We start from the raw sequence: 26,496 nt of genomic DNA on the forward strand, positions 1-26,496 counted from the left end.
TGAAGAGAATGCTTATTAGAATAGATGCTGCACTTTTTTAGCAAATATAAATTCCTTTTGTCATTGTAGTGACCACAGTGCATATCATCATCCCCGTTTTATAGGTGAGAAAACTGAAACAAAGAAAGGTAACTTGCTAGTGGGCATACGTGATGGCAAGTGGCAGATTTGGACCTGATTTAAATGCAAGGGCTCTGCAACTGTTCTCCTAGACCGTGGTCTCATCAGCATCACCACCACCACCAAACATCAGCACCACTGCCATCTCTATTGTCACCAGCACCTTCACCAAGAGCAACACGACCACCATCATCACCCAGAGCATCACACTCCGCCCACTGTCCCACCATCACCATCAGTTCCTCCACTGCTGTCACCAGCAGCGTCAGATCCAGCACCACCACCACCGCCTCCATCCCCTCTATCAGGACCGGCATCAGCATCACCATCCCCACCAACAGGACCAGCATCAGCACCTCCATCACCTCTATAAGGACCAGCATCAGCACCTCCATCACCTCTATAAGGACCAGCATCAGCACCTCCATCACCTCTATAAGGACCAGCATCAGCACCTCCATCCCCACCATCAGGACCAGCATCAGAATCAGCATCACCTCCATCACCACCTCCATCCCCACCATCAGGACCAGCATCAGCATCTCCATCAGCACCTCCATCCCCTCTATCAGGACCGGCATCAGCACCTCCATCCCCACCATCAGGACCAGCATCAGCACCACCATCCCCACCATCAGGACCAGCATCAGCACCTCCATCACCTCTATCAGGACCGGCATCAGCACCTCCATCCCCACCAACAGGACCAGCATCAGCACCACCATCCCCACCATCAGGACCAGCATCAGCACCACCATCCCCACCATCAGGACCAGCATCAGCACCTCCATCACCTCTATCAGGACCGGCATCAGCACCTCCATCCCCACCAACAGGACCAGCATCAGCACCACCATCCCCACCATCAGGACCAGCATCAGCACCACCATCCCCACCATCAGGACCAGCATCAGCACCTCCATCACCTCTATCAGGACCGGCATCAGCACCTCCATCCCCACCAACAGGACCAGCATCAGCACCACCATCCCCACCATCAGGACCAGCATCAGCACCACCATCCCCACCATCAGGACCAGCATCAGCACCTCCATCCCCACCATCAGGACCAGCATCAGCATCAGCATCACCTCCATCCCCACCATCAGGACCGCTTCAGAACCAGCACCTCCATCACCACCTCCATCACCTCTATCAGGACCAGCATCAGCACCACCATCCCCATCTCCATCACCTCTATCAGGACCAGCATCAGCACCTCCATCACCACCTCCATCACCTCTATCAGGACCAGCATCAGCACCACCACCATCACCATCACCAGTAAAATCATTCCTGAGCTCTCATTTGCCAGGGGCTGTTCTGGGTGCTATACAAATCACCTCATGTCATGATCATGACAACCGCATGTTACTGGCCCTGCTATTACCTCTATTTCACAAATGTAGAAACGAAGCTCCAGAGAGATTAAGAGACACGCCCACTTAGCTGGTTAGAGGTTCATAAGATTCATAATGTTTTAAAGATCCAGAGCCACTTCTGCTGGAATGCGTCCAACTCTCAAGCTCCCCCGAGCAGGCGTGGGGGATGGAGGCATTGCTCCTGGGACGTTTCATCCAACTAGCTCTCCACTCCTCACTGAACGTTTCAGAAGTCCGCTGCTAAGAGGGGAGAGGTCACACTGTCAACGTGGGTGCCATTCTGTGTGGTAACTGCTACCAAACCAGGTGCGGGACCAGCCGCTGAGATTCGGAGCCCTGGCCAAGTAGACTCCAGGGAGCACAGGCTGGAACTGGCTTGTAACTTTCTTCAGTGAAGCCCCCTATATTCCAGGACAGTGCCTCCTGAGACAGTACCATCCTCCCCCAGCTCTCAGATGCCTCGCCCTGCAGGATATTACACGTGCTCGCCTTTGGCTGAATACCTACAGTGGGGGGTGGAGAATGTCACAGGGAATATCAGGCTTATTTTTCAAACTTTTTCCTCCTGTCCGTCTCTGTATCAACTCCCAGGGACCGTCATCTTGCGTCTGAATTATTGCAGCAGCTTCCTACCTGAGCTTCTGCTTTCAATCTCCTCCCCTGCTAGTCTTCACTCCACAGAATAGCCCAACTGGTCTTTTTTAAAGGCTAAATTCAATCATACTTGCCCCCTGCTTAAAGACCCTCTGTGGGGAAGGAGAGGGTAAGACAAATTCAGACAGTAGCACTGAAACATATCCATTACCATATGTAAAACAGATAGCTAGCGGGGATCCGTACAGCACAAGGGAGCTCAGCCCAGTGCCCTGTGATGACCTAGAGGGGTAGGTGGGAAGCCAAAGAGGGGATAGGTACACATTTATGGCTGATTCATGTTGTTGTTGGGCAGAAACCAACACAACATTGTGAACCTATTATCCTCCAATTATTTTTTTTTAATTTTATTGGAGGCTAATTATTTTACAATATTATATTGGTTGGTTTTGCCATACATTGACATGAATCCGCCCCGGGTGGTACATGAGTTCCCCCTTCCCGATCCCCCCTCCCACCTCTCTCCTCCCCTTATCCTCCCTCTGGGTCATCCCTGCACACCAGCCCCAAGCATCCTGTAACATGCATCGACCCTGAACTGGCGATTCGTATCCTCCAATTAGAAGTAACATTTTAAAAAAGACCCTCTCAGTTCATCTTTTTTTTTCCTTTGTATTTCCCCTGGATTAAAATCCACCCCCACGTGGATGCTTCTACACCCCTGTGGCTTCTGGCCCCTCTGTCTCTTCTGCCCTAACTCATTGTCCCGCGGGCTCCCCTGCCTTTCTCAGCCTCCCCTGAGATCAGCCAGCCTGGGACACGCGCTCTCTGTGTGCATGGTCTTCCCACCCATCTCTGTCCACTTCCCACTTGGTCTCCGTGTCAATGCGAGAACACTCTTCACCTCTGAATCCAGCCCCTTTTGTTTTCTGTGGACCCTTCCTTCAGACCCTTTTCCACCTCTCGCGATACCGATGTATAAAGTGACCACTAACCTCAACACACTGTGAGCCCCATGAAGGAAAAATGACGTGGGTTGTTCTTTCCTGTGTCTCTTTAGGGACTGACCTCATTTATGAGGCAGAGCAGAGGCTAAGTAAACATTTGTTGAATGAGTGAGCGATTGAATTAATTATTAACCAATTACTTAAGTGAGAGAATGAGGTCTGAGCCAGGCATCGTGGGTGACACACGCTTTGCTGTAGATGACTCGGTAAGTCTCAGCAACAGATCATGAAGGGTGAGGAACAGTCTACAAACGGCCAGTCTTCTCCGAGAGTCTGGGATAAACTCTGAAAAGTCTGTCTCACGTGTCAGGGGAGAGTTGTCTTATGTAATATAGTAATCTCTGGCTTGAATTAAAGACATCACTATTTTGGAGAGTTTTTCTTTTTCTGATATAAAAAGTGAAGGGTCCACCTCTTATATGAACACATCTCTTATATATCATCTTCTTGGCATGCTGCATGATTAAGGAGGAAATGGGATTTGACTTTTGGGGGGGCGATGGACATTTTCCACAAAGCCAAGAAAAGCTATCAGAATAAAGGACTGTTTATTTGGGTGAACCGCCAGCTTTGCACAAATCCCAAGTGCTAATTGCATAATGGGTCTTTACAAAATGCCATAATACGGGTTCGGCTGGTGTCTCTGTTTTCGGTTTGAAAAATAGATTGTTTAATAACCCATCAAAGCTATATGTAAACCGAGTAAACAATGGAGCAGATGTTGACTGCTGTCTTGTGCCTCGTAGACATAATTAAAGACAACGAGACACTCATGAACGCATAGAATGGAGGACAAACATGAGCACAGAAATCAGCACAATATGCATGGAGGCTGTGTGTGCTGGACACCTGCTTTCTTAGTCCAAAACACAGGATCGTGTTTCCTGCGATGGCAAGCGGCTGTGCCGGCCTTTATTTACTTATGGAAATATGTACACTCTGTTCTCCACTTCTCAAGAAGATGAGACTGGGAAAGGTAGTCTTTGCAATTGAATATTTGTTTCCATTTCATGACTGCTGACTAAGGCCCTGGACAGTTTCAAAAAACGTTTTTCATTTTCTCATTAGCCTCAATGTGAAAAAGAACCAGTTAGCCAAAACGTTCACATCTCTGAAAGAAATTAAAGCCCCGGTTTGAGTGGGGGCTGGCTGAAGCTTTTTATTTGTCCCTGCATTCAATATCTCCTGCATTATTTAGGGAATCTACTAAACTGACATGTTTATTTCCTAAAAGCCTTACATCTCTCTCTTTTTTTTTTTTTTTTTAAAGTCAGGCGCATTTCTGTAAAATCAAACTTTCATCTTATGGTAAAAAGAAGCCTGTTGGATAGCATATGTAAAGTATGATCCTAATTTTCTAAGTATTCTGTTTTCCCCTCAAATTCCTAATCAGACCTTTGTTAGTTGTTACCAATCAGTTCTATAGGGGAAGAAATAAAACCACATGCAAAATGAAATGGACGAAACAACAATGAGAACACACGTGCAATATCCCCTCTACCCCTTCCCCCCAGAAATCCAGGACTTTTCTCTGTGGATACCTTGAAAAAGGAATGGACAGTGGTAAATACACCATGTGACTATATCATTTTTCCCCTTTAATTAGCAACAACAACAAAAAAGGAGGGATTAAAATTCGCTTTTTGTGGCTCACTAGAGAGGAGAAAGTTTCCAAGCTCCAGAATTCTCAATTCAGAAAATAAATATCCTCCCTCAGCTTTAAAAGGAAGCCAAGTCTTTTTTCTGTGAATAATTTAAGAAAAAAAAGTAAAGCCTCAAAAATCCCATTGTTTAAAGAACACACGTTGTCCTGTTGACTTGCAGTGAAGGAGGGTTCTGTCTTTAGCACACTCGCCATCTCCCTGGTCTGTCATCTTTGACGGCATGAACAAGCGGGTGGCTCTAGTGCGGTCTGCATCTCTTTATGCTAAGCTAACGGTGTCAGCCCATTTTCACAGACAACACCATAAAGCACGAACACCAAATGGCAAACAAATAGGGTCGTGATGCCACTGAGAAACCAACGAATCAACCCTGAAACACCTAAGATAGATGGCACCCCCTCCTTCGTTCATTCTTTATAGGAAGGCAGTGGAGGTGCCCCGAGGTGGATCTGATTAAACCTGCAACACACACACACACACACACAGAGGCAGAAACTCAGGAAGGTTGTAAAGCACTAAATTCTTCTGATTGATGAAGCAGTCTCCACTGCGTTGAGGAAAACAGCCTGGTGAGCCTGGATCCCACCTCCGGAAATTCCTTTATTAACAAGACCGGCCCCGCACGTGAACAAAAGCAGTGGCTTGGGGTGTATAAATCATTAATACGGTGCCGGGCAATGACTGCATTTCCTGAGTTGGTTGGAGAGCTACTCAGCACAGGGGGGATCTGGGGATCAGAACTGACAGTAGAGACACGCAGGCCACTCCTCTCCCAGTCCTTGCCATCAGCTCTCTCCCCGCTGGCTCACCCGCTCCCCAGCTCAGCCCCCACCCCTGGATGACAGCCTCGATGTGTGCTGCCATTGTTTGAACAATCATCAGAACGACTTGAAATGGCAAAAAGCTTCCAAGTCGAGACATCTCCGGACTCTTTGCCTTTTTGCCACGTTTTGCCTTGAAAAGGAAAAAGAAACAAGGGTGTGGTTAGGTGCAGAGGGATGGCCTAACTTAAGTGGAGGTGTACTGGGGGGACCAGCGCCCTGCAGGGCAAGCGGGTGGTCAAGGGGACAGCACAAACCCCAGAGCTCAGAAGCCTGGTTCTGGAGGGAGACGTGTGTGTGTGTGAGAGAGAGAGTATGTGTGTGTGTGTGTGTGTGTGTGTGGTGCATGCCTTAGTCACTCAGTCCTGTCCAACTCTTTGCAACCCTATGGACTGTAGCACTCCAGGCTCCTCTGTCCATGGGATTCTCCAGGCAAGAATACTGGAGTGGGTTGCCATGCCCTCCTCCAGGGGATCTTTCCAACTCAGAGATCGAACCCAGGTCTCCTGTGCTGCAGGCAGATTCTTTACCTTCTGAACAACCTGGGAAGCCCCTGGAGAGAGCCAGTCTGGTTTTAAGTATGGGCTCTTCAGCACATACACACACACACACACACACACACACACACACACTTCCATCTAGGCCTCCCATCTTAAAAATAAAAAAAAGAAAGAAAAAAAGATTTCATATTCCTATCAATCCCCCTAGAGGCCTTTTGTGGGGGATTAAAAGACGTAATCCATGTAAAAGGGCTTAGTTTCACGTGCTTGTCATGAAGCACAGAAAAGTTATTATTTCATTATTTTTTATCATTTTTTCATCATCATCTTCCGCCTTGAAACCAGCTGGATACTTTGCTTACCCACAAGACGTAACAAGCAGCATCTCCAGCTTGTAGGGGAGTCTCACTTTTTGAATGGAACCGAAAGGAGACTGAAAAGAAAGATTCTCAAGAATCCTGAGTACCGTGTTCTAAACGGAGACCCCTAGTGGAAGGTTGTGCCATTGCACCCTGAAGAGAAGGACTTTTCCACTTGGCTGTTCATTGCTAACACTTGGGGGTTTGGGAGGGGGATGGTGAGGCAGAAGGAAGGAAGCGAAAAAGCTTTACACAGATTATTTGGATGAGAGAACCTGTCAGAGGGTTTAAGTAGAGACGATCGATAAACCCAAAGCCCAGCCTTTTACACGAGGTGCTTTTGCATTTCCTGAAATTCCAGGAGTGGTTCAGATGAGAGGGATGTGAGGCTGGGAACCCCTAAGTTCCCTAAGCTCTGTCCTTTTACTTCAGAACAAACAGGACACACGATGGGAAAGACTAGAGATCTGTTTAAGAAAACTGGAGAAAGCAAGGGAACATTTCACGCAAACATAGGCACGATAAAGGACGGAAATGGTACGGATCTAACAGAAGCAGACGAGATTAAGAAGAGGTGGCAAGAATACACAAAAGAACTGTAACAAGAAAAAATGGTCTTAATGACTGGATAACCACGATGGTGTGGTCACTCACCTAAAGCCAGACATCCTGAAGTGCAAAGTCAAGTGGGCCTTAGGAAGCATTACTATGAACAAAGCTAGTGGGGGTGATGGAATTCCAGCTGAGCTACTTAAAATCCTAAAAGATGATGCTGTTAAAATGCGGCACTTAATATGTCAGCAAATTTGGAAAACTCAGCAGGGGCCATAGGAGTGGAAAAGGTCAGTTTTCATTCCAATCCCAAAGAAAGGCAATGCCAAAGAATCCTCAAACTACAGTAAAACTGCACTCATTTCACATGCTACTAAGGTTATGCTCAAAATCCTTCAAGCTAGGCTTCAAAGTATGTGAACCGAGAACTTCCAGATGTACAAGCTGGATTTAGAAAAGGCAGAGGAAACAGAGATCAAATTGCCAACATCCGTTGGATCATAGAAGAAGCAAGGGGATTCCAGAAAAAACATCACTTCTGCTTCACTGACTATGCTAAAGCCTTTGACTGTGTGGATCACGAAAAACTGAAAACTTCTGAAAGAGATGTGACTACCAGACTACCTTACCTATCTCCTGAGAAACCTGTATGCAGGTCAAGAAGCAACAGTTAGAACCTGACATGGAACAACTGACTGGTCCAAAACTGGGAAAGGAGTAAGACAAGACTGTATATTGCCACCTTGTTTATTTAACTTATACGCAGAGTACATCATGTGAAATGCTGGGTTGTGTGAATCACAGGCTGGAATCAAGACTGCCAGGAGAAATATCAACAACATCAGATATGCAGATAATACGACTCCAATGGCAGAAAGTGAAGAGGAACTAAAGAGCCTCTTGATGACGGTGAAAGAGCAGAGTGAAAAAGCTGGCTTAAAACAGCATTCAGAAAACTAAGATCATGGCATCCAGTTCCATCACTTCATGGCAAATAGATGGGGAAAAAGTGGAAACAGTGACAGATTTTCTTTTATTCAGCTCCAAAATCACTGTGGACAGTGAGTGCAATCATGAAATTAAAAGACACTTGCTCCTTGGAAGAAAACCTATGACAACCCTAGACAGCATATTAAAACACAGAGACATCTCTTTGCCAACAAAGGTTCAGTCAAAGCTATGATTTTTCCAGTAGTCATGTATGGATATGAGAGTTGGATCATAAAGAAGGCTGAGGGCCACAGAATTTATACTTTTGAATTGTGGTGCTGGAGAAGACTCTTAGAGTCCGTTGGACTGCAAGGAGATCAAACCAGCCAATCGTAAAGGAAATCAACCCTGAATATTCATTAGAAGGACTGATGCTGAAGCTGAAGTTCCAATCCTCTGGCCCCCTGATGCGAAGAGTTGACTCATTAGAGAAGACCCTGATGTTGGAAAAGATAGAAGGCAGGAGGAGAAGATGGTGACAGAGGATGAGATAATTGGATATCTATCCTCAGATAGTCAAGACAGACTCATTGACTCAATGGACATGAGTGTGATCAAACTCCAGGGGCCAGGGAAGGACAGGGAAGCCGGGTGTGTTGCCATCCACGGGGTCACAGAGTCGGACAAGACTTAGCAACTGAACAACAAAAAGGACACGATGACACATCTGCCCTCTGGCAGGACAGATCCAGGATCTAAAAATGCACGTGTCAGCTGGACCGTCCATCCCCAGGCTGGGACATCTGCCCGGGCATCAGTCAAGGACCCGGCCATCACCAAGCCCCGGAGGGACTCCCTGGACTCTCCCAGTGACCATCTTCACTTTAGCCGGCTCCCACCCAAGGAAAGCTTATGGGAATGAACTTGAAAGGACGGCTCAGTTTTCCTGCATCCAGAACAAGGACATTCTGAATAGAAATAAGTGAAGCCCCTGCAGTGTGATTCTGGCAGCTTTTGAAAGTAAATAACTTTGCTACTGACAAGAGCAAGATGATTTTTTATTTCCCCTCCTCCTGTCACAGAGCATTAATTGAGTTGTGCAGCCACTTTACAAGCCGGTACCACCAGCAGGACTTACAGGGGTCAGGAGGAAAAAGCGGAAGAGAGCCAGGACAGGTAGGAGGAACCAAGGGACCCAAGAGAGACCCCTATCCCCCATATGCCTCGTGTGTGTCCTCGGCAAGCCACGGGGGCATGTATCATGTTGATTTGGGGGAAATGGAAAACAAAAAATGATGTTCGATAAACAGATGCTACTTCTTTTAACACAGGTATTCATTCTTTCACTCACTTTTTAATAAACACCCATTGGCCGCTCACCCTGTCCCAGATGCTGTGCTAAGGATTAGACTTAATCTTGCAAAGAACAGTATGAAATAGTTATTCTTACCCCTATTTTTTTCACAGAAAGCAATTAAAGCCCCTGAATCACGTTAAGCAATGTGCTCGATCCAGTTGGATCAGCTAATTGAGTAACAGAGTTGGGATAGGCCTTCCGCTCACCACTGTCCTACATACATCTCCGGAGACACCAGTTCTTTCAAAGTAGGCTTTGCAAAAGAGCTGACACCAACTGGTTCTAAAATAATGTCGGTTCCTCAACTGAATTTTGGAAGGATCTTGAGATGGGCACTGGGAGACTGCGACGTATCCACCCCATCATTCCTTCTGCTTCTTTGGAGCCAAATGTTGTTCACGGTGCAGGAGGAGGACCTGTCCGCTGGGGAGAATGTACCTCTCGGCTCTCACTCCTGCCTAAGAGCAGAGCTCGCCCCGTGCCTGGAGAAAGCAGACCATCTAAAGGAAGAGCTGGGATATTCACTGTTGTTTTCGAAAAGGAGGATCTAGTCCTCAAGGTGAGTCCCGGGCAAACATCAGATGCCAAAAAAGAAAAGGCTCATTAAGACTGAACTTTTTGTGCATTTACTCATCAGGGCTGGGAAATCTGAGGCTCCGAAATCCTATGGCTGCCTGTACTTTGTTCCACGGCTGCAAAGGTGAAAAAAAGAAAAAGTCATTACCTCCCTCGGAACACACACTCACCTTCTGAATGCTTTTATTTTTTTGAACTCTGGCTCCAGTTCCTAATTTTGATTCTGTGTGTGTTTAACCACAACATAAAGAACAGGATGAAAAGAGGGTGAGGCTTTTCCTCACCTGGGAACCTGGTAGAGTGTCAGAGACCAGAGCACCACATTCCGCCCGGTCCCATCAACTCAAAGCCCCCCATGTTAAACATATGGCTATTGTCGTTAAATATGGGCTTCCCAGGTGGTGCTGTGGTAAAGAATCCACTTCCAATGCAGGAGACACGAGAGACTTGGGTTTGATCCCTGGGTTGGGAAGATCCCCTGGAGAAGGAAGTGACAACTCACTCCAGTATTCTTGCCTAGGAAACCGCATGGACAGAGGAGCCTGGCATGGGGTCGCAAGAGTCAGACACGACTGAGCACCCAGGCTAGCATAGAGATGCTAAATATATGGCTACATATCTCCTCTACTGTGGACTCTGACTACTGCTCTGGCAAAGAGGACAAGAGGTGACGCAAAGAAAACCAGAATTTTGCTTTTCGCAAACTGGGTCGGGAGGAACGAGCCATTCCAGGCCAGGCAAGGAAGGGGGTTCCGAGGAAAGCCAATGGATCAAGACAGTGTTGACCAAAGCGTGGCGCTGCACCAACGGTTCACAGGATGGCACCTGGATGGACAACTGGATGGACCCTCTGTGAGGATGCGGGGGGCTTTGTTCTAGAAACAATCGCGAAGATCAGCTGGCCCCTTACAGGAGCTCAAAGACTGAACGAATGAACATGTGAATGAACAGATACTTCAACGTTCAAGTACTTCAGTGTCTATTGGGAAAAATACTATCACAGCTGCGACATGATGGGATGTCTTCATTCATTTATTAGTGTGTTTATTGTGGGTTTGGACAATCTACTTGGAAGTTCAACACATAAGTGAGTACTAAGTAGATATCAGCTCTTGTTGATGAGTGAATTGGCAAACATTAGGAAAGGGATGCTTGAACAACATTTGAGAAACTCTGGGCCACATTCATTGTTTTAGATGTAACAAGCCCACTCACTGTGTAAGCACCATGATAGGGTTTTGACAGAAGATACCAGCAAGACTCTTTGAGCTCCACAACTAATGTCTTCTTTAGGGCTTCCATCAAAACCTCTCTCCACTTGCAGTCTCCAAACCTGTCTCCAAGTGTCCCACAGAACAGCTCAGGAGTGGTTCTGACTCGTTTGTTCGCTGGACACTCATTTCTGTCTTTTCTCCTTTTTTCAATGTGGCCCAAGTGGGTAACAGGCTTCCCTGATGGCTCAGATGGTAAAGAATCTGCCTGCAGTACAAGAGACCTGGGTTTGGTCCCCAAGTCAGGAAGATCCCCTGGAGAAGGGAATGGCAACCCACTCTAGTATTCTTGCCTGGAGAATTCCTTGGACAGAGGAGCCTGGTGGGCTACAGTCCATGGGGTCGCAAAGAGTCAGACATGACTGAAGGGACTAACACACACACACACTCACACACTCACTCACACACACACACTCACACACACACACTCACACACACACACTCACACACACACACTCACACACATCTTTTACATATAGGCTTCCCAGGTGGTGGTGCCATTGGTAAAGAATCCTCCTGCCAATGCTGGAGACACAAAAGACCCAGTTTCGATCTCTGGGTTGGGAAGATCCCCTGGAGAAGGAAATAGCAACCCAGTATTCTTGCCTGGGAAATCCCATGGGCAGAGGACCTGGCGGGCTACCGTCCATGGGATCGCAAAGAGTTGGACACGACGGAGCAACTAACACTTTCCAGAGGGTAACAGAAGCCACCTTCTATCCACAGAGACCATCGCCCTGGCAGGTGACCCAATTCCACCGCTCACTGTCTCCCTCGGCCTCTTGAATCCTCTTTGCAGACAAGGCAGGTGGACTTGCTCTTCTCCATTCACTCCTGAAACAATTTTTGCAACAACTCACACATCCCCAAATCCCTTATCCTCAGGCCAGGAACATCATCACCTTCCTCCTGGGCTTCACAGCCATCAGACAGAGCCCAACAACCAATAACTGCCACTGATGCTGGCCCATCGCCCTGTTTATTTCCTGCAAGCACTCTCCATGATCCGAAAACACCCCTTGCCTCACTTACTTCTGCACCGTCTACTCTTTTACTAGAATGTCAGCTCCAGCATGGTGGAGGCCTTTCCTAACCATTGTGCTGCATCAGCCTCCATGCCTGGAAACCATGTTTTGCGTGGACAGATGCCAGAATGAATGACTGGCCGTGCAATGGCACACACCTGCCTCCTCTGGCTTATAAGTGCATTCCTCCTCTCGCTTCTCAGGCTCAAATGCATCCACTCATTCATCCACTGCACACTGTACTTTAGTTGGACAACTACTATGTCTCAGACTTTCTTCTAGGCATGGTGGGTAGAAGAAAACAGAAAAGAAGGTGTCTCTGCCACCATCTTGCCTGCGGTCTAACAGGTCAGGAGAAGCCTAGCACAAGCTCCCTCTAAACCATCTCACGCTTAACAAATATTACAAGTCAAACTAACATGATATTTACTTTAATAAATACTAAAAGTAAATTAACAAGAGAGCACTCAGAAGTAGGGTCCCGGGCAAAAACAGAAAGTTGTCATCTTTTGCCCTTTTTCAGCCGAGATCCATCAGTCAGGACCACAGTATGCCAGGAAGAGCAGAAAGGCAATGAAATCTTTTCTCCCCAAACTGTTTCAGGAACCAGAAAGTTCTAACCACAGAAGCGCTTTCCCAAGCCTATGACAGGTTCGAGAATGGAACTGGGGGTCCTTTTGAAAAACCCTTCTTTAAGAGTTTCTTCCTGCAGGGGGTCTGCTCATTGCCCCCAGCTCGCCTGCACTCAGTGTGGTTGAAGGGCTGAGGCCAGGGCCCTCCTGAGCTATTGTGTCTGAGAGCTCACCCCACCTGACGCAGCCCCTCTGAACTGGGCCAGACCAGGCAAGCCACATCAGATAGACAGTCCCAGAGGAAACGCCCAGCCCTGCCAAGTTCTCATGGGGCAGCGTGCAGGGAAGAGGAAAACTTTATTGATGAATGGAATTTTCTCTGCCTTTCTTCAATGAATTAAACAGCACACTGGGACACCTCTCCCCGTCCATCAAAAAGGTCTCTACAGAAGGGGCGATTACACCCACACTTTGTCATCTCCGCTCATTCACAGGACAACCTCCTCTGCACGTTGCGCCGACAAACCAACCTGATTTTGTTTACAAGGCAGCAATTTCTCTTCCAGAAGACTATTATTTGCCTGACAAACGACACTGTTTTCATCCGGCCAAATATGAATAAACAAGCATTACGTTTTCTCTTGGGGGCAGAGAGCCTGGTTAAATGAATCAGAAAACCCTAAAAAAAGATTGTCTACCCTCCGTCCATCAGTTACTGGACAATTACTCAAGGGCCGGCTGCAAGGAAAACAGATGGTGTGAGTGCTAATAGGATGGGCTTTCTGGACTCGGGAAAAGGCAGAAGCCGCCGGGTGTGTGTTCTGACACGGGGAACCGCCATGAAATGGCAGACAGAGCTGCCGAATGGCGCAGGACTCGGGTCTCCAGACTGACAGATGCTTACGGTCTTCAGGAGTGAATGCCGGATGAAATATTCTCCAGGCTGACATGGCCCAAGGAACCCTGCAGCGCTTCCCCACCCCGCTTCACCACAGATTCCTACAAACAGAAGAAGCAGAGGGTGAACGTCGGCCCACCTGAGATATGGGTCTTCTACGTGGCAGACAAGAGCCCAACAGTTCAAATCTTTCCCCCTTCACTGGAAAAATCGGAGCAACTAGGAAATTTGGTTAATTAGCCAGTTTATGACACGCGATCTCTCTACAAAGAGACACGAGGTCCTCAGTTCTATCAGAGAGCCACCCAGGCTTGGGAATAAGCTCATTCCAGCCACTTAAATTCCTTAAACAATTCAGACATGAAGATAATCTATCCTAATTCTTTTCTGCATTATTGACACTATTGACTCCCCCCAATCCACAGCACGATCTAATAAATCAACACGGGATTAAGCCGAGAAGAAAGAAGGTGATAAAACGCCATTTGGTCCTCTATAAATCATCAGATGAAGCAGCACGAGGTAAGTAACTAGAATGAGAATTGAACTTCTCTGCACAGCCATCATTGTTACGGCCTCCCTAGCGTGCCCCAAATTTATAACCGCGGCAGGTGCTGTGGGGGTGAGCGCCCCTCACCCCCCACCCCGTCCCCACTGCCTTGGTGTGAGAGCCATCTTCCTGGCAACTCAGAGCTGAGATCCGCTTTCTAATTAAAGACAGAAAGGGTTGATATGCAGGTTTCAGTTCAATCGCTTTCGATCTGAAGGTGTCCATAGTGAGCAATGACTTCATTTACCAGGAATTACCCTTTGTACAAACCACTTCACTATTTAAAACAAACCACATGGATCATCATTAAGTGGGGAAAAATGACCGATCGGATATTGACAGTGGCACCGTCCACTTCAGGGGACCCCCCTGCCCCCTCCCTTCTAATGTGGAATTTAAGCATTTGACTTGTTTTCACACTGAAGCTGATAAAAAGGTTCTCAGTGAAAAGGATCTGACAGATGAGAAGCTTTCTTAGAACAGGACTGGGAGACACTGATGGGGGTTTAGGAAGTGGGGAAAATGAAGTTAATATGCTACTGATCCTCTCCCAGGGAGTTAGAACTGAGTGTGAAACAGCTCCTGGGGAAACGTGGCACTCAGAGTGAGTCAGGCAACCGACCCTGTCAGTTCTGTCCATATGCTTACCATACCTTACCATGCCATGCTCTTGGGCGCACGCCCTGTGACTTTTGGATGGACATCAAGCATCTCTTGGTTTTTGTCATTGTTGTTATGAGGAATGTGTGTGTGTGTGTGGTTGTTTTCTATTTCTCTGTGAAAAACACTACCTATTCTCTTTTGACCCGGCTTGTAGTAAGCCCCTGAAATTCTGCATCTGTATTCAGAATTTTCCCTCCAAGTCAGACTGTTGAAATGGGTTCCTGCTTTGGAAAGCTGGGCAGATTCTGTACTGGGGAGGTGTGAGTTTGAAGTTCACCGGGGAGAAGTAGATTCACCACCAAAGAAGACACCAGATAAAGATGCTGCAGTGTGTCGAGAATGGAGGCTGAAGCAGAAACCTGCCCTGGGATGGCAAGACCGAACCCAGAACTATTAAAAGCTCGCCTGTCCCTTTCACCTTAAAAATGGTCCAGGGCCCCAGGATCGCTACTCCACCCTAGAGGAATACAGACATGGGTACATTCGTATGTGATGACATCACTGGCCTCGAGATCTAGATGCCAAAAGGACCACCTGACATGATCCCAACCGTAGTTTAACATCTTGGATGTGACAAGAGAGGAGAAAAAGGAAAAAAGAAAGAAATTGTAACCGTAGGAAATAGTCCCCTACAGCAGAGTCACAGGGAACAGCAATCAAGGAAATGGAGTAAGTCAAATAATTTCAGCACCAAGGTTGCCTCTTCTTTGGCCTGAATAAACAAGCTTCTTTTTTGGTGGCAAAATGGTTATGTCGTTTTCACTTGGTCATTCAGGGAAAACATGATGCTGAGGTATCCAGATTGATTTTTGCTTTTATAAGTCGTCTTAGGAACAAATCTGGGAGGGTTTAGGAAGAGAGGTGAGATGTCAAGGCTAAGGCAAAGAAAACGGATGACAAAGTCATTTCCCTTCAATACTGGATGAGACATAAGCACCATCAGAAGCTTCATTCCAGGAAAATGTATTTTAAGGAGGACTCAGGGGCCCCTCATTAGAGTGTGTGCCTTTAGAAAACAGAATGATAATGCTTCCAAAATAAGAGTCGTGTTTTAATTATGTTCTTATGTAACTGGTGATCTGAATGTTCAAGACTCCTGAAATATGTTTATTTCTAAATAATAATAAAAGAAAAATGTCTCCAATGAAAGTGTCATTTATCATCAATATGGCCCCATCCAGCCATCTGATCAGCTTTGAAAATACAGATTTAGCCCTCCGATCATCAAAATTGAATAGAGATACAGTGATAGTTACAGATTAATAGCAGATAGAAAACACTGTAGAGACGCCCAGATAGGAGATGTATAGACGGTAACAGTAAGTGGTTCGTGGAGACTGAAGTGAACTCTTTCACACCCTTCATCAGCCAACTGCCTGGACTGCTAAATAAAAGCAACGATAAGAGACGTGTCCACGGACTATCACGCCAGCCATGGTGAGGAGAGATGACCTGAAGATAAAGCTCTCCCACCCTGAGAGGGAGCCTTTAGCAAGGTGGAATGTATGGCTGGAAAACCTGGTTCTCAACCTGACAGGCAAAAATACATGTCTGCTTTACTATACTTCAGGCATTAAGTGAAACTCAGGAAAAATGCACACACACAGACGCACACACACACAGACCCACACACACACCCCGCATGCTGATATATGTCAGCATCACCTTATCAGTGCTTTCATAGAAAGCATTATAGGCCCTTTCAGAGACTGGGGAGAGGGTGCCTTCCACGGTGCGTGTCAAAGCCCACCTTCATCTACTGCCATAGGGAACCATAATGCTGATTCAGTCACTTCTAAATATTTGTGATGGCTGCCAAGATCCCCCTTGAGCCACCCCTTTCTAGAGCAGGAATGTTTCTCCCCCTCCTCCACAGACACTGCCTCCTGATGTTAGAAAGCCCTGCATTCCTCCTGGATAACTTGTCCTTTTCAGGGCAAGAATAACCTCTCATTCAAAGTCACTGTCTCTTCCCTAAGTTGTGCCCCGCAAAGCAAAGCAATTTAACAACCTAGAAGCAAGAAACATGAATTTATTCTTAAAAAATAAGAAACATGCACAAACAGACCGTGAGCACACTGAACACTTGTAGTATTTTACTTGCTAGGTAATGCTTCTCAAATTGATTAATAAATAACATGAAAGAAGTGAATACGGTAGGCAAAAGATCAGCTCATATTAATAATTTGATTAAATTCAGCTGAGGTTTAGAATTTGTAGAACGCTCCTTAGACTCTTCCGGTGGGTAACTGGTATAAAACACACACACACCCAACACACACACATACACACACACACACACACTCACAGCAAAGGCACAGAAATGGTAGAAGCAGATGAATCACATCATATGTTACCAATAACCTCTTGGGAAATGTTTCCTGGCACAAGTTACTTAGTGACAAATGAGATAAAACACTATTTAAAAGGATAAACCAGTTTGGCCCTAAGATAGTAAAACAAGGAGAAAAATAAAAAAGGTTGTTCTCCAAAAGACTTGAAAGAGAAAACACGCCCAAGAAATATTTTTTCTGGAGGCAACCAACTTGATGACAAATTACCCAGATGTTCAAAGCAGAATCTTGACATTTTATGAATACGCAGGGTCTTTGGAGCAGGAGGCCCCTTGGAACACTTGTAAAGGAAGTTTAGTCAACCACAGCCACACACACTTAACACATGGGACTCTTGAAGGGAGTCAATGGAAAAACAGATTAAAAGACTACAATAAGTTTAATTCTTCCTAGAGCAGGATCTGTGATCCTGGGAAGGGAAAAGGATTCCTTCAACTCTGCCAGTTCAGATACAGAAGACCTGTCCAGTGAGACAGAGCTGGGCTAGTCACCCCACAAGGCAATACTGAGCCTGTTTCTCAAGCCTTGGAACCAAGTTAAGCGGTCACCCTACTAGTAAAAAAAAAAGGGTGGGGGGGAGAAGGTCCGAGGGAAAGACAAGAGAGTGAAAGATTCCAAAATAGACACAGAATGGAAAATAAAACGCAGAACCCATCAACAAGACCCTTAAAGGAGTGTGGGGGGCGGGGGGAGCCTTTTCCATGCCAACAAAGACTGCATCCTAAACCACTAGCCTTCATCACAGCATCCCCTGTGAGTTTACACGCAGGTTCTGGGGCTGACACGCTCCAGAAAGCCGAATGCTCGGGTCCCCAGAGGGCAGAACACAGCACAACCCAGACAAACTTAAAGAAACAAAAATACTCAGCACTTACCCACCGACATATATGTTTTTTGCACTCCTTATTAAAGCGGCTGAATGAAAACTCCAGACACCCAAATGCCTCCGCAAAGACCCAAACTCTTAGCATCAGAGCGGTCTTAGGCTCATATCGCCACAGGACGCACGGACACGAGAAAGAATGCGAGTGATTAAAAAAAAAAAAAAATGCTGTTTGCAATTTTAAACTCCCGATACCCAGGTTCAGAATCAGGCGTTTAAAGTACCCAGGGAGCAGCAAACACAGCCAGTCGCGGGGTGTCCGGGCTCCACGGAGAACTAGGGGCTCCGATTCCCACCCCTCCGGTCCAAACGCAAGCATTCCCCGTTCCCCAAACCCATCCAAGGTACCAGAGCGCTTCCCAACGACTCGGGCACCCAGGCCGCCGCCGCCGCCGCCGCCGAGCCCCGGGGAAGCAGCCACCGAGGGAAGAAACGCGCGCCTTACCTGCTGTAAGTACATAAAAGTCAAGGCACACGAGAGCTGGGGACACATGCCCACGTTGGGGAGCGCCACGCAGGTGGCCCCCGTCAGAGGATGCTGCATCCTGGCGCCCGCCGAGCACGAGTGGGCACGCTCGCATGCAATCGCCGCTGCTCTTTGCCTGGCCGCTACAAATTTTTTTTTTTTTTAATTTTGCTGATTATCTAAGTCAAAACCCGGCGCCTGTCTCCAGTCTCTCTCTCTCTTTCCCTCCCCCCCGCCGCACCCCGCGCGTCGGTCCGTCCCTCCTCCCTTGCTTTCCTTCCCGTAGGTTGTGCTAGATCCCGGCGGCGTTCATCTCTGCCTCCAACTAAGACACTTGAGAGGGCCGGGCAACTATTTTGTTCCTTTCGTGGCTGTAGCTGGGTTTTTTGTTGTTTTTTTTTCCCTTTCTGGTTGTTGGGCCTGCTTTCTGAGGCCCCGCAAAGTGGAGGGTGTCCCCTGGCCCCCCGCCCCCGCGAAGATGGGAAAACCAGCAAAGGCAACTTCGACGGGGGGCGGAGGCCCTCCGGGAGATGCCGCGCAGTGGCGGGGGGCCGTGGGGGTGGGCGGAGGATAGAGCTAAGGGCGAGAGAGAGGGAGAGATTTAGACTCACACCGAGGCTCAAGCCGCTGATGCTGAAGCCGCGTCTCCTCATTTGTCAAATGGGTCCAGGGGCAGGTTTTTTTTTTTTTCCCCTCCCCTTTGCTTTTTTTTTTTTCTTAACGACTCACCAAAATTCAAATTGTGTCTGCTAAAAATCTCCGCGGGGCGGGCGAGGAAGCGATCGAGCGCCCCACACCGCCAGCATCCAGGCAGGCTGGACGATTCGTGCGATGGGAGCTGGGACCCAGAGTCTAGATGCGGGGTGGCGGCGGGGTGTTTGCCCGGCCCGGTTGGGCAAATAAACACAGAAATGGGATTCCCCCTCGTGGGAGTGCTGGGAGGCCGCCGAGGGACTGGGGGGCGGGAGGGGGCGGCCAGGGGGAGCTGGGGGCTGTTGCGGGCGCTCGAGGCAGGGAGGTTGGTGGGGGTCCCCGCACCCCGGGCAGGGCGGCCCAGGCGGCGCTGCAGCCCCTGGGTCTTCGGGGCGCCGCTTTTTGCTCTGCGCCTCCCCTTGGCTGAGCCAGCAGCGGGGCGCACACCACCCACCCCGAGACTGGAGATGGGAGAAACCGCCCCGATGGGGCTGGGGGCTGGCGTGGAAATCAAGCCCCTGTTCGAAGACCCCCTCCAGCCCTACGGCCAATTCAAGGGGGCTTCTCTCAGCCTAGGATCCCCGCTCTTCTCAAATTAATAAACGCGCAGTGTGGGCAAGTCCGGATTGATCAGCGATGACTCTGTGGGCTGCAGCCCCGAATAAACCCCGACCAGGGTTTATTTATTTTATTTTCCTGCCTGGCCAGCCCTCCTCGGGCCAGCATTAGCATTCCACTCTTGCAAAGGGGCTCCCTCCCTCCCCTCTATTTTATGAAGTAATAATTATTCATTAGTAGATTTCGTTAGTCTTTATGCAATAAAATAGGATGTGATCTGCAAATCAAAAGAAAATATTAAGACTCTAAGGAGTCCTTGGTCCCCCATGCGGTGGGGGCGGGGTGGGGGGGGAGGCGGGGAAGCACGTTCTGGGCTGCAGGAAAACGATCAGAAATTGTAGTCCCATTTTGTGATATAGATTTGGACCCAGCGACTGGGATTTTCTTTTTCAGAGCAAGAGGCTGTCTGAACAGAATCTCTTTTGATTGTTGGGTTCCTTGCAAGAAGCCTTGCAGGGGTGGTGGGTGCCATCTCCCTGAAGGACAGGGCAGGGGACTTGCCACCAGGGGCAACCCCACTGACCTTTCTGGGAGGCTCATGGGGACGTTCGGCCAAATGACAGTTTCCCAGGCATCAGCTTCACCAGGCACAACTCACTCTGCAGGCTAATCAAAATGCTTTCTGAAGAAAAGGCAATTAATTACACCACCGCTCCATTTTTTGTTGTTGTTGTTCTGTTTTGAGACACCATCAGTAACCAAGTCTTCACTCAGCCAAACACTAGGCCCCGACCTGGCTGTTTTCTTTCTATCCCTCACCTTGCAAAACCAGTTTCTCCAACACCCTGGGACTCTCACATTCCCCTCAGTTTAGAGGGGGCACCTTAGGATGCTAAACCCTAAACAGAAGTTTGTCTGAAGGATTAAGGGAGAAGAGACTGGTATCTTACACTTCTTTTTTGGGAATGGGGGTGGGGGTGGGGTGGTGGCAGTGATTGCTTGAGAAATGCTTGCTATACTTTGTCTCAGTTCAGACAATGTCTGATTTACAAATAAACTGGTTCAATTTTTTTTTTTTCTGTCTTTTCTTACTCTCTGCCTGTCTTGTTTGCTTTTTTTTTTGGTAAAATTTTGCAATTCACAAAATCAAAGGGAAAACCATCCCACAAAACACAATCTGGAATGAAAGGTCAAAGATTCTGCCTATCCCATCCTTTGCCTCTCCCCATTCTCTCCTTTTGCCTTAAGCAATCTGCTGTACTGACAGGGGTTGGTCCTGCCTGCCTTCATTTTTTTTTTTTTCAATCCCTTGCTGGCACTGGAAAAACCTGCAAAGGCCCCAAGAAGAGGACAGAATTTCCCCCTCAGCTCATTTTCATAAGAAACACGATAAATAATACATGGCACTTTAATAAGACCTTATCTGAATGGTTTAATGAAAAACAAATACATTATGTAAGGAACCAATAACTGCTCTCAGCTGCACTGAGCCAACACTGGTTTGCTCGTCCGTTTTTCTCCCCAAAGTTGAAAACTCTCCGTGGTGATTGGATTCTTACAGACCCTTTTTGCAATAATGGCTCCCACTTTCCCCCTTAGACTTAGGTCTCACAGCCGGGCGAACTGGAAGCCGGCAAAGGGAAACCGTAGAATCCAGACCATATAAACGCATCTCAAGATGATTCGGGGCCAGGCTGCATTCCCTGGATAACCAAGTCAGAACATCCCTGCACAAGTGCATGCGAACAAATTCATGCAAACCTGACTACGCACACAGATAAGTACACAGCCCATCAACACGGATACAGGACAGGGCAGGAAAGATTTTGCAGTGACTGAGAGACGCACACAGCATCGGGTGACCCCAAATCAAATGGTAACTCCCCAGCTGCAAGTATGGCTCAGTGGAAAAAAAAACTCTGCTAGCCTTTTAAGCAGTGTCTGGGGATGCTGAATTTGAATTTCATCTCAACAGAGACTGAGAGAGAGCCACATCAATGCTACTAGCTCCCAAATGATTCTTCTATTATACATGAATAAATGGGAGATGCGGGGGAAAGAAAATACTCTTGTCTGTCCCTACAAAGAATGCCCGGGTACTCAGTGTCACTTGGGTGTATATTCTGAGTCACATTCAAGGGCTGCCCTCCTGCTTTTTCAACTACAAGGAGCCGTCATGGAATGCTTACCCCGTAGGAAGCAAAGAGTGTGCAGGAAAATAATGAATAATGCTGTCTTCAGATGGAACTTGACCCACACAACAGTGCTGGAACTTTTTCCTTCACTCAAGTTTGCCATCTCTTCAGAATAATAAAGGAAACATTTTTTTCCCCTTTACTCTCTTTCATAATCCCTTATTCTAACTTTCTAAGACTGTCAAAAAGCAGGTATTCAGCTAAAGAAAGATTTTCTATGGAAGTTACCCTGCCTCAGAGCAAAAAAAAAAAAAAACTTCACTTAGACAGAAGGAAGACCTTCTTGATCTTAAATGCAATTTTCCATTCAAAGGCTAGGTAAGAAGTGACTGAGAAGTATTTTATTCTCACTTCCAAATTTTGATATGGCAACAACAATCTTCAGGAGTGAAGTCTCTGTAGGGAACTGGTTGTTATTATTATTATCTCTATCACAAGCACGTTAAGTCACCTACTTGTGCAAACATTTGAACAATATTTAGTGGGTGTTTGTTACACTTAGTCACTGATCTAGTCCCGAAGGCTGCATCAGTGGGAGAAAGCAAAGATCCCTGACATCACACAGTTTACATTCTGGTGGGAGTGTCATTAAGCACAGAACAAAGATAAGAGTAAGTCGATTGTACAGAATATAGAAGGTGACGAGTGCTGTGCAAAAAAATAAAAGAGCAGGATCACGGAGTCAGGGACACCAAAGATAAGGAAGTTTGGGCAGGTGGCAGTAAATACTGTATAAATTGGTGCTCACTCTGCAAATGCAGTTTCAGCTTGACAGGTACACACTGCTGTATTTAAAATGGATAACCAACAAGGACCTCCTGGACAGCACAGGGGACTCTGCCTAATATTCTGTAACAACCCAAAAGGGAAAATAATTTGAAAAAGAACAGATACATGTATAACTGAATCACTTTGCTGCACACTTGAAACTAATAAAACATTGTTAATCAAGTATGCTCCAATATACAATACGAAGTTAAAAAAAAGAAAAACCTTGCATCCTCACCCTTTCCACTCTGATTGCCAAGCCCCAGGTTGGCCTAATATATCAGTTCTGGGGTTCTCGTGGGTCAGTCCACGGAGAGTGGTGGTGGGAGAGTTTGACCCTATCGATGCATAAAAATGGGGAAGATTCCCACCTGCAATGTTGCCCATTTGAAGTGCAATATATAGTGTCTGATATATTGTAGGGACTCAGAAAATACTGCATTAGGGGATGGGTGGATGGATGTATGGGTAGATAGATGGATGGATGGATGAATGAATGAACACAACAGCAATTTGGAGCAAATGCCCTCTAGCTATCTCCTTCTTTTCAAGAAACAACAGATTCTGAGTTTCATTTACTTTGTAGCTCTCTCTATATTAAGCTGGCTTCTTGGCCTCTAGAATAAGGTCTCAGCCCCTGATGGTCCCTTGGGGCTACCCTGGTGAAGCCCTACTTCCCAGACAGCTCTTTTGGAAAATGTGTCCCCCCACTCTGTGGTATGGAGTTGGAGGACCGGGGTTTAGCAGGGCTCAGCTGATGAGCACGGCGTTCTTTGAGAGTAAAGGGCTGTGTCTCAGACAGATTGGATTCCAACCATTCAGACACCATTGCTTTGCATGTAATGACAGGATTGAGGCCGGAGATCAGAGTCCACTTCTGAGTCAAGGACCCTCGAACTCCACGAGTTTCCCAGGCTGGGTGTGTGGTGTCAATGAGTTCAAGTTTAAAAGAGCAGAAACAGAAGTACAAGGATGCTCAGTTCATAACGAGCTCCCATCACACGAGCTGTTTTCAAAATTATACTGGCTGTTTAGCAGCGTTAACTATGATCCTTTGTCCCTAATATGGACATCAATTAACAAATAAAATCAGCTAGCTTAAAATAAAATGCCTACTACCTAGAAATGATATCTTTGTGGAGAAATGGGGCGTCTTTAGCACAGGTGATGAGGGTTAAAATTGGTACAGTACTGGAGATGACAGGCAGCATTCACTCTCAACATTGCAAATATACTTATCCTTCAACCTCACTATTTCAGCTCTACATATGAGTCCTGTAAGAAATTCCTGAGATGGGCACAGAGATACACATCCTGGCATCATTTTTTCCAGTGTTTCTTGTAAAAGCCAATGAACAGAAGCAATGGAAGAACAGTTTTGTAGAGTGTGACACACACACATACAAAAAGGCTGTTAGAAAGAACGAGGGACATCTAGGTGTCTCTCCTTGGAAAGATGTCTAAGAAAGATGTTTAAAAGTTTCACGGCATAGATGATTAATTTCACAAATGATGGGACTTCCCTGGTGGTCCAGTGGTGAAGAATGTGCCTTCCAAGGCAGGGGACACAGGTTCGATCCCTGGCTAGGGAACTAAGATCCACACTGTTGTTTCTGTGTTGTCAGTCGTGCCCAACTCGTTGTGATCCCATGGATGCTGTCACGCCAGGCTGCCCTGTCCATCAGGTGCTTCAGAGCAGCTAAGCCGTCGCCCCACAAGTACTGAGCCCCAGAACCACAGCTAGAGAGACTGTGCTCTGCAGTGAAAGATCCCGCGTGAAAGTAAACTTCAAGTCATCAAACCTAAGAAATTCGGAAGTCCAAGTTCATTTTCCTGACACAACACATCTCATTAAAAGTACCTCGAAAACATTAAGAAGGTAGATAGGTAGGTAGGTAGATAGATGTTGATATCTTGATATATATGTATACCTCAGATGAGAAAGAAAACCAAACTCAAAGTCATTTTAATCATGATCATGAATATGATGCTCATTTTAAAGACAAATAGAAATTTTGTAGGTGATCATTTCTGTCCAGTGAATACTACAAAGCAATGTGGACTTAAACAGCTTTAAGGTCTTTGTAGTTATTCAGAAAGACGAGATGGATACCAACTATTTGTTAAGTAAAGTCACCAAAAATGATAATAAGGCAGAAATTTTCATGTTAAAAAAAAAAGAGAAGAAAGATCCCACATGATGCAACTGAGACCTGACACAGTCAAATAATAAATAAATGTGCTAAGTTGTTTCAGTCGTGTCCAACTCTGTGCAACCCCGTGGACTGTAGCCCGCCAGCCCATGGGATTCTCCAGGCAAGAAAACTGGAGTGGATTGTCATTCCCTTCTCCAAATTAATAAATAAATATTTTTTAAAATTTTATATGTGAAAACCAAACTAACCAGACAGCAACCAAAAACCCCACCATCTCTTCATGCATTTGTGTGTGTGTGTGTGTGTGCACGCACAGGTGCACACAGGGACCTACACACAGGCAATTGTGGACGTCTGACTATAAACACACGTGTACACACACATGTGAAATGCAAACAAAAGCATCGGAAAAGGTACAAGGGGTAAATTCCATTACAACTGAGTAATGAGCTGGAAAAGGGAGGTGGGGGACTTCCGAATTTTACTCTGTGGGTGTTTCTGTTTGAATGTTCACAAGAATGGGCTTGTGCAGGATGGCTACAATAAAATGAAAAAAAAAAAATTTCTACTGCTACACTGCTGGCTAAAAGGGTAAAGAATCCGCCTGCAATGCAGGAGACATGGGTCAGAAGGATGCAGGTCAGATCCCTGGGTCAGGAAGATCCCCTGGAGGAAGACAATGGCCACCCACTCCAGTATCTTGCCTGGAAAATCCCATGGACAGAGCCTGACGGGCTACAGCCCAAAGGGGCACAACGAGTCGGACACGACTAAGTGACTACACTCACATGGTACAATACTAACACTACTTCTATTATCTTTGTTGTCACTATGAAGAACTCGGTTACATGTTCCTAAGGAATACTTTTCTAAATGGTGGTAAATTTCCCTGACTAGGCCACAAAAGCCTGCTTAAACACACTACCAACTAAGAACAATCTAGATAAATATGCTAAGTGGCTTCAGTCATGTCTAACTCTTTGCAAGACTATGGACTGTAGCTCACCAGGCTCCTATGTCCACGGGATTCTCCAGGCAAGAATACTGGAGTGGGTCACCTAGGTATACATGGCCTCAACAAAAACGAGAAGCACATGTATCTTGGTAGCCATACAGGGTTCCAGCAACTTAGGACCTCACCTCTGTTTATTACCTCGCTTCTTAGCAACCAGGTCTGCAGCTGACCCGGACAAAAATGAAAAGCACCAGCCCCACCACCTCCTCAAGTGCCAGTGCTGCTGAGAAACAGACCAGTGAACAGGAAACCTGACAATACTGCTCTAGACTGTAAGGGCCAGAATTGGTTTGTAACCCCAAGAGGGACTGATTTGCAATCCCCCACTTCCTATGGGGAGAGATGGTTGGTCTTGGTACTGGGCTCCACATATAGTTCAGGGAGATCTTTATGACACACAGAATGAATTGTTTGTTTTCTGTTCCTGCTCCAACACCTCTTCCCTGCAGGCCCCCTCCTCTCACTGTGTAGCTGCCTCCCTGGCTGCTAGTTGGTGTCCTCACAGAGGGCAAGCCTGCAGCAATGGACAAGCCTTCCCCACTGTGTTGATCTGCTCTGTGCCAGCCA

Source organism: Moschus berezovskii, chromosome 27 (genome assembly GCF_049115385.1).
Source record: "Moschus berezovskii isolate FMDL1 chromosome 27, NW_MosBer_1.0, whole genome shotgun sequence".
NCBI lineage: Eukaryota > Metazoa > Chordata > Mammalia > Artiodactyla > Moschidae > Moschus > Moschus berezovskii.